Source organism: Zonotrichia albicollis, chromosome 1 (genome assembly GCF_047830755.1).
Source record: "Zonotrichia albicollis isolate bZonAlb1 chromosome 1, bZonAlb1.hap1, whole genome shotgun sequence".
Classification (NCBI taxonomy): Eukaryota; Metazoa; Chordata; class Aves; order Passeriformes; family Passerellidae; genus Zonotrichia; species Zonotrichia albicollis.
The window spans coordinates 150,769,956-150,783,931 of record NC_133819.1 but is presented as its reverse complement, the minus strand read 5'-3'; the positions used below and the strand labels follow the sequence as shown (position 1 = coordinate 150,783,931).

The window sequence follows — 13,976 nt, the reverse complement described above, 5'->3', positions numbered from 1 at the left end:
TTCAGTAAACTCGTCCCAGGGGTGCAGCATCTCCTCTGTTAATGCACTTGTGGGACTCATTTGCAGGGGAACAGGGACGTAAGAAATCTTCAGAGAGTTTGATTTCAATATAACAGCAGTGCTGGTGGTGTCAGTGCCCATCAGGAGAGTCCTGGTGCAGTGACAGGATCTGTGTGAGCCCTGGCAGGAGAGGTGACAATGGAAACGGCAGCTCGGTGTTGGGGACAAACACTGGGATATGATCAGCTCTTCTTGAAGTTAAAAATCTCTCTGTGTGTGTCTTAGCTGCAGAGCTTTTCCCTGTTTAAATTCTGAGATGTGATTGTTTTCTGCCTGTGTGTATATAATAACAGTAATAACATATTTTTCTGGGGGTTATGTTTGTCATTATTTTCCTGACATCTGTTGTGTAGGCACATTTAGCCAAAGAATCTGCTTGAAAAGTAATAAATGCTGTGATAAAACATCCCCAATACACAAAAATTAAAAGATTTTAATGCACTTTAAAGTGTTTGTAGTACTTAAATATTTCAATAGTTGTTAATTAAAAATGGAATTTAAACATATGCTTCTGTCACTGTCGAAAAATTAAAATCAAAACTGGTATTTGCTAACCCACAGTTTTAAATGCTTTACTCATGTGGCAGCAGTTCTATTGTATAGCCTGGTGGCAGGCAGGAATTTTTCTGTGACTTCATAAAAAGAAAAGCATGGAAACAATTAAACATACACAAACAAAAAATGATGCAACATTTATCTTCATGTAACTTTCCAAATTAATTGAGATTGCACACCTCTTTCTGCTGGATGAAAGCTCCAATCCCTCTGTGCTGATCTGGATTCTGTGCAGGAGCTGTTGGGTTTTTGCTTCCTGCAGTTCCTGGGTCTCCTTGGCTGCATCACCTCTCAAGGCATATCCTACATGTAACATGGTTTTGTTCCTAAGCAGGCAGCATGGTGAGCATCTTTTGAATGCAATTTACTATCTTTATAAAAATTGTATAAATTTATAATTGTATAAATTCTACCAGACTAAGGCATTCACTATTTTCTCTGGGTTTTTTGTGGTGTCCTGTTTTCTTTTGATTTCCCACTTTTAAGTGCATTTCAACTTTCTGTGTTGCTGTTTCATCATCTCCTCAGAGTAGTGCAGTTAATTTTTACAATTTTTTGTGGCATGCCTTTAAATTTTAGGTGTAATTCTCTTTGTTATTGAAGTTTCATCATGTTTTCTGGCCACAGACATGAATTGTAACAATCTGTTGGTGAAAGCAGGGCTAATAAATTTATTAAGCCTCATTATTTCTTCTAATAGGTAGCAGAGCAGTGACCATCTGCCCCTGTAATCTCTGCATCTGTTTCAGCTGCTACACCTGTGGTTAAAGTTCAGTTTCCATGTGGATTTTGTACCCAGTACGACAATTTATTATTCAACTTTGCTGTTTCCTTTAACCAAATAACTGTGCAAAACTTTTTCTTAACTTCAGTTTTTCTCATTTATTTTACTGGTTGCCCTTTCTCATCCATCTGTCCCTCCACTTGTATTTATTTCAGTTTTCATTAACCCTGTGATGTGTGTCCCCAGTCCATGTCCTCACAGACTTGAGTAATTCTTTCTTTCTAGCTCTTTGTGAGTTATAGTTTTTGTTTTGAACTCTGATGGGCACCTCATGTCCCAGTCATGATGATGTGTACTGAGATGTCAGCAGAAAAGCAGGCAGGAACAATATAATGACTTACAGTTTAATATAATGGGTTTTTTAGTTTATAATTTTTATATGTTCTGTTTAGACTCTGAGACAGTGGTCATTGTTTGCAGCTCAAGACAGCCTTAGCATTTACTAGAAAAATGTTCAGCAACCGTGTCTAATGTGCCTTGGTGACAAAAATCAGTGTCCTTTCTTTTAATATTATTTCTTGTGTTCTGTGCTTATCTGCTTGGAAACATGACTACTTCTTCTCCAAAGATTTAAGAATAAAGAACACATTCTGTAGAATCCTCTTCATTTGCAAAGACTGTCCCTGACACTTTGAGCTCTGAAGTTCTGTAGGTGAAGGTGAATTTTGTATGTAACACTTGATTTGTGTGTAGTGACCTGTATGGTGCTGCAGTAATTACACTCATTGTCCTTCAGTCAGGTGAGCAAAGCATAATCCTGTTAATGAACAGGGTGAGACAAGGAAAATGCTTTTGATTTGCATGTGGCATTCATAGCAGCCAGCAAATTGCTTCAGATAATGTGCTTTATTAAACAAGTATGGCCTTGCAGAAAAATTATGAGGTCACTGCAGTTGTAGAGCTGTTTTTTCTTCTGTTTCTAAATGTATTTCTTTATTGTTACAGATATTTCAAGACTTCCCTTGCCAGCAGGTAAGTTCTCTTTTTTCAGTTATGTCTTGATGTGACAGCAGGCAGCTTTTAAGGGCTTGCTTATGATACAGTCATGCTTTTACATAATCAGAATATTGGTTCTTACTGGCACTGTCATGGTACTTAGTCATGTGGGGATCTGAGGTCAAAACAAAACCTGTTGAGGTACAGATTTTTTTCCATTTCAATGGTGTGTTTTGACATGGGGAGGAGGTGACTGAGGTGTATTTCTAGGCAGTTGTTAAATATGTGTGTGAGATAGTTAATGCTGAAAGCTGCTCAGCAGAACGTGGGATCCAGCTGGCAGGGAGCAGATTAGGAGCAGCCACAAATGGTTTTAGTGGTGGTTCAGAGGGGCAGAGTGCAGGGAAATGGGTTTGGGGGGTTTATGGGGGGAAGGAACCTCCCCAGGTCACAATGGGGAAGGTGACACAGTGTTCACTTGGTGACACAGGTGACTTGTGGTGAGCTGCTCTGTTGGACTCTTCTGGTGTTTAAAAATTAAAAAAAAAAAACAACCAAAAAACCCTAAACCTAAAAATAGACAACAAAGCCCCCCAAAAACATGGACCTCACCAAAAAATCCAACCCTGATGGTCTGATTTTATAAAATAGCATTTTTTGGTTTTTTTGTTTATTGTTTGTTACATTTGGCCTTTAACAAAGTTTTAAAATCCATGCATTCATTGGTGCTGTGGGCTGGAGTGGTGATGCAGAGCTCAGAGTGAGGATGTCTCCTGATCTTGGCAGGTGGAATTTGTCCATCTATTCCCTGTTGTAATGTGAATTCTGGAATTCTGACTGAAGTGCACTTTTACTCCTGATTGATCAAGGGATTGGATATTTCTTGCCCTCTGCCTTCATGATTTTGGTTGTGTATTCATTCTTCCATTTGTTCTTGCTGCTGTTAACACCTGCTGTGAAGGTAGCTGCTCTTTCCTGTTGGAATCAACTGGCAATTTCAGTTAAAAGCTTGATAGCTGATATTTTCTAGTCTTTTCCACAAGAACTTCAGAGCAGCTCTTCTGCAAAAAAATCATGTTTTCTTGAAGCAGTGAAGTTTAAATGTGGAAGTCCTCTTTTAAGGATGACATCTTTAAAATTATTTTGAATGCTGAGAGTGGTTGTGAAGCAGGCACTCGTGGAAAATATTGGAAAAATAAATACCTGATGTTTAGGTTAGGCTGACAGGAAGATTAGGATTATTGTTAGGTTTTTTCCTGCAGCTTCAAGGAGAAGGATGTGTGATGAAACTTTTTCTGAATTTATATTTGGGACTTGAAAAGTTTGACTGGTGTGAATCTGAGTCACAATGAGATTATTCTTTTCAGTTTGAGTCTGTGTGTGGGAGTGTCCCCATTGTACTCCTTAACTGTGTCCTGCAAGTACTGATAGAGGGCAGAAGTTTTCCCAGGGCTCTCAAAGGATGAGCTTTTCCCATGGCAAGAGGACTTTAGAGAGGATATAAAAACTGCACCCCATGGCTTACCTACAGCAGAGATGTGGCAGCACCTCCTGGTAAGGGAACTAAGGAAATTGTTTTGAAAATTATGGTTAAAATATTGTCAGAAGGGGAGGCTGGAGTCTCACAGAGATCTGTATTGTCCTGTGGTATTGCAGTATTTTTATTAATGACTATGAAAATTGACTTGATTTGTCTTTATCTGCCAGTAACACCAACACAAAAAGAGTTACAAGCACACTGGATGATGTGATTGAAATTCAAAAGAAATGTGATAAATTGGAGAAGCAGCCTGGATAAAAGATATTATATAGTTGAATAAAGATGAGGTTCTGCATTCAGATGGAAAGTTTAAATCGTCAAAACTCATCTTTGCAATAAATAATGGTATTTTCTTATTTAGAGTTTTAAAGAACTATTTTCTCCTGAGTGCCACTTTCAGCAGTGGACAATAGATGTCACTAGAAATGTTCTCACTTTTGTCACCTGGTTTTAGTGCTCTCAATTTTTGTCATAATATGGGGGGGCTTTTGCAGTGTTTGAAGATTTTGCAATAAGGAGGAGACTACTTCAGGTGGTGTCTTTATTGTAGTTTCTTGTTTGAGGTTGGATTATCCATAAATTTGATATAGGCAGTGTATATCAAGGTCATGCAGAACACTTATTTCACAGTGAAATCTTGTAAGGAAGGATTGTTTCTGTGCAGGAGAATGCTTTAGTTGATGAGGTTGTTAGTTAAATCATTACTCAGGAGAGTTATCCTGAATTAATCTCTCTCACTGCTTTGAAGTTCATGGGTAACTTGGGTTTTTACTGCCTTGTAATTGAGGCTATGGAGATGAGCATAGAGAATTTTTGGAATGTCAACCAGGAGGGGTTTGGAGAACAATTTGCTAAAATATTATAATTTTGAAGGTGGGCAGAGCACACAGTTCTTCTGTCTATAAATGAAGTTCTCTTGCAACACAAGTGTGTTCACAGCATGCCTGGGGGCATGAAAGTCTGGTTTCCTCTGGTAAATGCTGTTAAACTTTCTCTGTTGACACTGTTGGGATTAAAAGCAATCCCTCCTGGATTTATTTCACTCTGAATTTAAAACAGGTCTAACATCTGTGTGATGTAGGTGACTTTTGCTAAGAGCTGGTCCTTTGTTCCTGATCCTGCAGTGCAAATATGTCTTCATTACCAGAATGAAGAAATAGTAAGGAAGCAAGAAATTGTCTCAAAGAACTAGAGGAAAATAAAGACAAATATAAGAAACAAACACATACTGGATTTTTGGTTTAAAATTCAATAAAACATTATGCCAGAATCGAATCTCAAGTACAGTTGTTTATTCTCAAAGGCTCCTCCAGATAATATCTGGTGAGTCAAATAAAATCTGGCTCCTAACATAAAGTATTAAAAAATTAATAGGAAATACGCATCTTTTGCTTAGGTCTTGTTTCAGATATGCAGCATATTTTAAATGTGATGGGTTTGTGTTCACTTTTTGCTGTGTAATGTACAGTTTAGGTAAGCACTCTTTGCACACTGTCATTGTTATCTTGAAATATTAAATGGTTTATTTTTACTTCCAAGTCCTCGTTTAGGACAAAAAAAAAAAAAAAAAAAGAAAGAGTTACACAATTTCAGCTCAACCTAAAGATGTTTCTGAATTAAAGGCATGTCCTCATTCAGTCTCTTGGTGTGTTTGGCCTTGCTGCTTACACAGGGCCTGCTCATCATCCACTTAAGGAAATCAGATTCAGCTCCTGGCACTTTCCACAGCCTTGAACAACCTCCTGCTTCCCCTTCCTCTTACCCACTGGGCAGGAGATGGGATATTTAACGTTTTGCTGTGCAAAAGATTCTCCTTATCCTAAACCTACACCTGCCTGGGTGATGAACTTAAACACAGCAACCAGAATTTCCAAAGCCCCAAAGGGTTGGGTTCTTCCTATGATGTTAAAAGACAGAAAATTAAAAATCAGTTGAGGTATTGCTAGAGTTGCAGTAGGCAAGAATTGACAGAATTGAGGTTATGCAGAATTCTTAAAATAAATGTTCACATGTATTACAGAGGGTAATAAATTATGCAACGATTATTCATGCAGCTGAGAATAAACTCAGTAGCATGAGCAGAGAGCTGTTGTTAATATCCCTGCTTAAAGGGGGGGAAAAGGTAACCAACTGTGTAGGCAGAAGTAAAAAAAGTACAAAATAGTGGCTTTTTGATTTGTCACCTCAGTTTTAAGTAAGAATTAAATACAAGCTGCTGTAAGACTGAACAGTTCCTCCCATTTTAGAATCCTTAGAATGGTGCTGAAGGGATTGCACAAGGAAACCTGTTCTGCTTCTCTAAAAGCTGAACTTTCAGTAATCCCTTCAAAAATCAGGATTTTTTTTTTTCTTTTTTTCTAGGAATCTTTGCAAATGTTACTAAAAATTCTGGTTTTTAAGCAACAGTAAACTTAGATTTCATAGATTTGTGATGGCTTGGATTGTAATGATTTTATTTGTGTGATGAGTATGGAACTGAAAACAAGTTTATGAAGTACCAGTGCTGTCAAGTGAGAATAGCTGCCTGCATGCCCTGTACAGCTCTGAAAATGTGAGAGAACTGTTCTTTTGATGCAGATATGGCCTGTAGCTTGAATTCTTTTCACTACCAGCAAGGCAGGTGTTTTTGCTGGATTTCTAAATTCCCTGTCACGAAACTGCTATTACTGCTGGATGAGGTTATTGCTGACAAAGCTTAAATGTCACTTGGAAGAAGTTTCTCTTGTTATTTGTGCGTTAAATCTTCCTATTTTAGAATTTGGTTGAGTAGTTTTAAAAGGTTAATCATCTGTACCTCATAAAATGCATTTTCCCATTGTTCTATACCTCTGATATTAGGAAAAGCAATGTAGCTTTTTGTTTGTTTGTTTCTTTTTGTTTTGAAGGCTTGGGGAGGTGACAGCTTAGACCTTGACATGAAATCTGTGTCTTTGCCAACCTTTCCAGTGAAACTTTCTTGGCTTATTTTGGCTTTGTTTTTGCCACTGCCCTCTTCCCTGCATTCCCATCTCTATTTTAGAGCTCATTGCCCACACAGGGCAAGAGCAATGGCAGGATTTGGGAAGAAAAACATTTTTATTAGTGAGGCTGACCTGTGTAGTAGTACTGAGGTGAGATATATTAAACACCTCAAGAAAATGCAAATTAGCTAAATTGTAGTGTTTTTCCTTTAGAAATTTGAGCCTGACGATCCAGACAGTTTGCAGGCCATCTCTCTGTCCGTTTGTTCAGCCCATAACTTCAGTTTGTGTATCATGGTGCTGTCATGGGAGACAGTGTTGAAAGTCTTGCTGAAGTTAAGAGAAATGACATCTTCTTCAAGCTTGTGTTTTAATCCCAGAAGTTCATTAGGTTGATCAGGCATGTTTTCCCTTCCATAAATCCTTGCTGACTATTTCTAATCACCTTACTGTCCTCATTGGTTTAGAAATGGCCTCCAGTGTTGTTCCTTCCTTCACTGTGTCAGTGATGGAGGTGAGGGTGACCAGCCTGAGTCATCCGGACCCTCCCCTCTTCAGGTTCCATTTGCTTCTTGCAGCTGTCAGGATCCTCCCCCACTTGCCAGGGCAGTCTGTGAGATGATTTATAGTTAAAGAACTTGCCCTGGCTGCAGAACATTGGTTTTCTGGGATTGTGTATGGGGATAGAGGAAAAGGAGGAGAGGGAGTAAAAGAAAACAAGTTTCAATATAGACAATTGAGAGTATGTATTAAAAAAAAATAAAAATCAGGACATAAACCAGGTTTATTGGGAATGATGTGGCACCCCTGGTATCTGCTCTAGACTGATTTTATGCTCAAAGAAACTGAAATTTGATATATTGGGCACTTAATGGGACTATGGCATGATTGCATAAGGAGGCAGAATGTAAGATTTGATGACATGAAAGGTCCTTCAGGTCCTGTGTCCCTGTGAATCTGAACAAGCTGGATCAATAAAGTCTGACACTTTAAAATAAACAAAAAATCAGCAGTTCAGCACATTCCCCTATCATTTCCTGTAGTTCTGGCTCCCCTGGTTTTGGAGACACCCACACTGCTGTGAGGATTGTTCTTGCCTTATTCCTGGGAATTCTTCAAAGTAGAAGAATTCCAGCAATCAAGGGTGCATCATATGCAAATGTACCACCTGAATGTATAGTATCTAAGATTTTTTCTTTGTTTTAATTAATTTCTTATTTAGAACAAATTGGAAATTTTTATTTCCTTCCTTAAAAATTGGTATTTCAAATGATATCTTTAGGAATTATGCTGGAAGGATAAGGATACTTTTTCTAGGGAAAATTGTTCTTTTGCAAGTGGCAGAAAAAGGTGTGGCTGCTCCACCCTGGATAACCTGAAATATTCTGAATTACAGTTATGCAGTTCAGCTTTGAATGAAAGCAGCTGCAAGTACTCTTAATATTTTAGATAAAGAATATGATTTTATTCCTAGTTTGGAAAGTTTGTTTTAGAAATACTAAGATTAGATTTATTTTCTCATTGTATGGACAAGAAACTTGAGCCTCAATGCCATGTGGGCACATGGTTGCAGTCCTCAGCCAGGTCAATCTTCCGTCTGAGAGGTGCTGAATTTGTGAATTTGTCTTGTGTGGTTAAGGGTGCAGGGAGTGGGGATCATTCAGTGCTTTATTTTAAACATAATAACAGTTGGCATTCTTCTTTAAAAAAAAAAAGGCAATTTATAGAGCTTTTGGAGAAAATATAAAAGAAGGAAACGTTGACAATTCTTAGGGGTTTATTTTGTTGTGGGATTGAAGGGACACCTTGGACAGAAACTATTGAATGTGAGCTACAGATTTTTGTTGGTACAATATCAGAGGAATTGCAGAGGAACTTGGAGCTCTGTACTACATGCTGTCAAAAAATAAATAACTTGTAGTAATGTTTTGCTTGGAGCAGGATGCTTATGTACTCTGAGAAGATGTTTACCTGTTTTGGTGTCAAAGGAATACAGAACAAAATGGTTCCTTGTGGGTCCTGTGCCAGTGAGTGCAGATGGATATGCAGGACCTGGCAGTTCACAGTAAGAAAAGTTCTTTGCACTCTGTACAGCCACAGGGATGTTCTTGGTGGCAAACTGGGTGCTGCTGGTTGTGCAGAAACAGCTGGAGGGATGTTGGCAAAGGTTATTCTAATGATGCACTTGGAGATCTGAATTGAAATTTTGTCTGGACTTTCTCAAAGTTACAAAAATGGGACATTTAAAAATTTTTGATAAGTGGTTAGGGATTTCAGGATTGTTTGCTGCTTTTCTCATAGCAAGTTTTTTTGTTTGTAAAAGTTTTTGTATAGGCAAGGTGGAGGATGTGTATCTGCTAAGAGTGATTGGAGAATTCATCTATCTTCTTTTACAGGAGAAAAAACAAATCCAAGCACAGAGCCAGCCTGGCACATGGAGAGCAGTGTGCTATAATCAGGGCATCAGGATTTTGGGAATGAGCTTCTGCTGCTCCTTTACAGCACAAAACCTTCAGTGACAGTCACTGAAAGTGTCTTGTTCTGGTGCAGAATTACTCAAGGAGAAGATGAAATTTGGCAAACTGAGGAGTCCAACAATCATGATTCCTAAATATGTTCCTTAGTCTGTTCTGCTGATGCTCACAATGCACTCACTGTTTTTATGGAACTGTTCCACAGCAAGTGCAGCTCCTGTGAATTTCTGTAACCCCTTCTGTAGTGTTGCAGTGTGTTACCACCCAGGGCCTTCACAGCAACAGCTATGGAATAAAGGAAGGGTGGGGATAACACTGTGACTGAAAGGAAGAGTCTCAATATCAAGCTGGATCTTGTGTAGTTGGCTCATACAGAATGTTGGTTATTGGTGTGTGTTTTGTTCTGCAAGACCTGGGCTGGGAGTGGCTTGGGATCTTCTCCCAAAATACACACGAGCTTGTTTGGAGAGGAACATCACTGACTGCAGTGAACCAAGAGGAAAAACATTGCATGGTGAACTTTCACCAACTGTTTTGTTGTAAGTTACGCCTAAAATGACCATAAATAAAGGATTTTATGATCTTTCCTGTAGTTTATTTTTACATCCTTAATGTATAGTTTGAACCCTCTCCTTGTGCCCTTAGCTCACAACTTGTTTGTGCTGGCTTTGTGCAGTGAAGACTGGGAAAACGAAGTAAGAACAAAAATGGATACCTATGGCTCCCCCTTTCCCTTTTTTCTTTTCAGAAGAAAATATATAATATTTAATAGTTAAAATAAGAACATATTTAAGATATTATAGTTTGCAGGTCTTTTCCCTAGGGACCACTAATTTGAATATGAAAAACTGCAAAAATTTTTTGTCAGATATAAAGCTGATCTTCTTCAGGTTTTCATATGGAAGGGTCAAACTTAACAACAACTAAGTCTATTCTTGTAGCAAGTACATTTTTCCTCAGGACTTTACTCTGAGGAAGGGTCAGGGTAACAGAAGAGGGCTGTTAAATGCCTGTGCTTCCATTAGTGGGCTGGAATTACACTTGAGATAGATGGGAAACTTCTTAAGAAATTCTTACATTGTTTAACTCTGGCACAAAGATGTTTTACAGGTTATATCTTTGTGCACTAATTATTCCTTTAAGAAGATCTTTGAAGTTTCTGGTTATTGTCCATTCAGATGACTTACTGTAATGGTTTCACATGGTTTGATTTTTTTTTTCCATGACAATCAGGGAGAATTATCTGTGATAACTCTTTTTGTGAAGGGCTTAATACAGAGAAATACTGGAACTGTATTTCCAGGATTAATAGACTTTATGTTGTGATTCACATTGTCTTCAGATGTCTTAGTGGAGCCAATTTTCATGGATTTGAAGAGCAGCTGCACAAGTATCTCTGATCTCCACTACAGGTCACCTCTCTCTGGTGACCAGGACGCGAGGGAATGGCCAGAAACTGTGTCAGGGGAGGTTTAGGTTGGATATTAGGAAAAGGAACAGATTCCCCAGGGAAATGGTCACAGCACCACTCCTGACAGTCCAGGAGTGTTTGGACGACACTCAGGCACACGGTGGGATTGTCTGGGTTCCTGTGCTGGGCCAGGAGTTGGACTCGATGATCCTTGTGGGTCCCTTCCAACTTAGGGAATTCTATGGTACTAAAGACTTCTACTAAGGCTTTTAGTCCCAGTAAAAAAGTATTGATCAGCACTGAAATTCCTACTGACTGTTCCCTGGTCATCTCCTTGCCCTCTAAGAGGTGGAGTAAAAGGTATTATTGAAACTTGGGGCTTTGCACTATAGAAGGGTGAGGGAGCCAAATGACCCAGTGAGGTGCTAGAGGTGGTGACTGCCACTGAGCTTCTGGAAACATCAGTAACATAATTGCTGAGATTTTTATATAGAGCTTCTAAAAGTAGATTATTAAGTAGAAGTTTTAAGGACAAATGGTCAGGCTTTGTCTAATGACTTCAAAGCTTGAGGGGTGAAGGAAGTCTGTCCTACCCCAAGGCAAACGTGACTTAAGTCATTCCTTGAAGATATTTAACCTATTAAGATGACAGTATCACGTCTTCTTCTGCAATTTAAAAATTCTTATTAGACATTTATTTCAAGGTACTTCAACTTTCCTACTCCCAGTTTAAGTTTATGACTCTTCTTGTTCGTGTCTGTGTGGCAGGACAAGGTTTATATTCTTCCTCTGTTTATGCAGGCATGGATATTTTTTGTTCTGGTCTCATGTTCACTTAAAAGCTTGATTGCTGAGTCTTGAAATGCATCAAATGGGATTGTGGAGAGCAGTACCAGAGGTTTTCTGGGAGCTGTGCTCTGCAGCTCAGAACTGTGCAAGAGATGAGCTCTTGGCCCTGTCAGATGCTGTTACATGCTGACAGTGCTGGCCCTGTGATGTTTGCTAAAGTAGGTCATTCAGGCTGCCATCAGAAAGGAGTTTTTTGGCTTTTTGATCTTTTGTTTATCATCTGAAGACACAGGATACTTATTTAACATTCCTTCTTCAGATCTGAAGAAGGGCTGTGCCCAAACATCTTTCCCAGCTGTATCAGTTGGTTCTATACATCTTGGCCTTGCCTATTTTCATTTTTATAGCAGCATTCTTGCACATCTGTTTCCAGCTTCATCAAAACCTTTTGAGCTGAAGTTGTCAAGTCCCTGGGTAAATCTTACTGCACGTAAAGCTCAGCTGAGTTTGGAGCTACAGAGCAGAGGTTTGGTCTGCTCATCAATTCCCAGCTCTGAAAGGATGCACAGAGGGGATTTGTGGGAATGTGCTGCCTTTGACACTGAATGCTGCTCCATCCTGTAACAGCTCCATAGCTTCAGCTGCACTTGGTGCTGAGCTCCTGGAAGCCTTTCTCAAAATGGAGCAACAAGTTGTTGTGTTTCTGAGCTCTTTGACACCACTCTGCAGGCATCTTCCTAGGTAAACAGAACTTGTTCAGCAGAACTGTGCAGTTTTGTGTAATTGGAGGAGCAAATGAGGCTATTTAAGGTGGTGGATTTTGCATTGAATAAAAGATTTTGTGTTAGCTGAGGATGACCTTTAATTCCCTGTAGCAGCATAAAATGACTGCCTGAGGAGCTGTTCCTTGGAAGTTTATTGCTGGTCTCACAAAGCAGCAATGTAGCTGAAAGTTCCTGAAAAGTGAATATCCCTTCTTGGTACAAAATAGGAAGAGGGATTGATTAAAGTGAATAGGAATTGAATTTTCTGTGGCTTAGAGGCTCAGCTACACCTGGCCTCTACTAGAGGTTCTCCTTAACAAAACATCAAACTATTTTTTGCAAATTTTCAATCCAAATTTTGCTAATTACAGAGAGGAAGGGAGATTTGTGCCTATTTAACAATATTTTCTTATTTTTTTTTAAATATGCTTTTCTTTGCTTGGTAGCTCAGGCACTGAATTTGCTTGGTAATAGAGCAGCATTAATGTTTGTGTTATAAAACTTTAAAATGATGTTCTGTAAGAATTAAAAATTAATTTTTAATTTTCTGCTTTCTTAGACTTGAAGGGTATCAGCATTGGCTTGTTGATTTGTTCTGTGACTCTGGAATTTTAAACTTAAATAGCTTTGTTTTAGCCTATAAGAGTTTGTTTATATAGAAGGGATTTATGCTATGCTCATCCTTCACTAAGAAATACAATATGAACTGTTCCCCCAGTGTGTTTTCATACACAAATGGAAAAACACTGCATTATTGTGAGGTCGTGGATTGCTGTTTTATTCAGTTTGTAATTGCATTTAATAGCTTGGGAGTCTGAGGAGTTAGTGATGTTATATCTGTGCTTTATGTAACACTGGGAGTCAGGTTCAACTTCTTCCTAAAAAGATGTTTGCAGCTGAAAGGGGTTTGATGAGCTGTTGTTTTAGCTTTGTATTTGGCATCTGGAGGAGAAGCAGGGCAAGGAAGACACGTCCAGGTGATGCCATTTCTGGTAAATACCTGACCCTGTGTGGCTGCACAGCTTTCTTACTTTCTTTGTTTAATTGCTTCTTAGATAGATGAGAGAGAAAGCAGCAGATAGGAGACACTGAAGAGATTTGCTGACCCAGAAGCAACTTCATTTTCCTAGATCCCTCTTAGAAGATGTGACTAATTATTTCTAGGCTTCCCTTGAATTGATAAAGGTGGATTTTAACAATCTGTAAGGTCAACTGATCCACTCCTGGATCCCCTCCACTGAGCAAAAGTAATCCTCACAAAATGCAATTCCTTTAAACAGCATCAAAGGGCTGGGTCCTTCCCCTTCAGATACCTTCTACTGTGTTTACCTCATAAATTGAAGGGTTTTGCCATAAAAAAGGGAGGTTTTGTAAGGTCAAGGAAGGTTCTGGTGACCATTTGGATTGCTTTGTCTCACTCCTTCTCCAGTCACCTCACATTGCAGGCTGAAGATACACAATGCAAACTGATAAGCACAGTGACTCTGTAACAGACCAAATTATATTTTGCAGTAAAATAAGGAATGGCATATATAGGATTCACTTCTTCTCTTTTTTTCACCTCTTCTCTCCAGGTGTCCATGAAGCAAATTTAGCTTTAAGCAATGGAATAGTGAATGAACTTCTCAAAGATGTGCTGAGGATAGAAATGGTTTTGTTGAGTGGATTTTTTTGTAAATAGCCTAGAACAAGAAGAAACAGAG

The 13,976-nt window shown here is 38.8% G+C and overlaps 1 protein-coding gene across 4 annotated transcripts in view; it reads left to right on the top strand.

Moving 5' to 3' along the window:
• Positions 1 to 13,976, top strand: part of PTK2 (protein tyrosine kinase 2) — a 189,087-nt gene that overhangs the window by 37,588 nt on the left and 137,523 nt on the right. For 3 of the 4 annotated variants that reach the window (XM_074557658.1, XM_074557672.1, XM_074557662.1), the window contains exon 3: positions 2,345 to 2,371. The exons of the other annotated variant lie outside the window; for it this stretch is intronic. The gene's annotated coding sequence lies outside the window, so the exon portion shown is untranslated. The remainder of the gene's footprint in view (positions 1 to 2,344; positions 2,372 to 13,976) is intronic. 4 annotated transcript variants of the gene reach the window in all.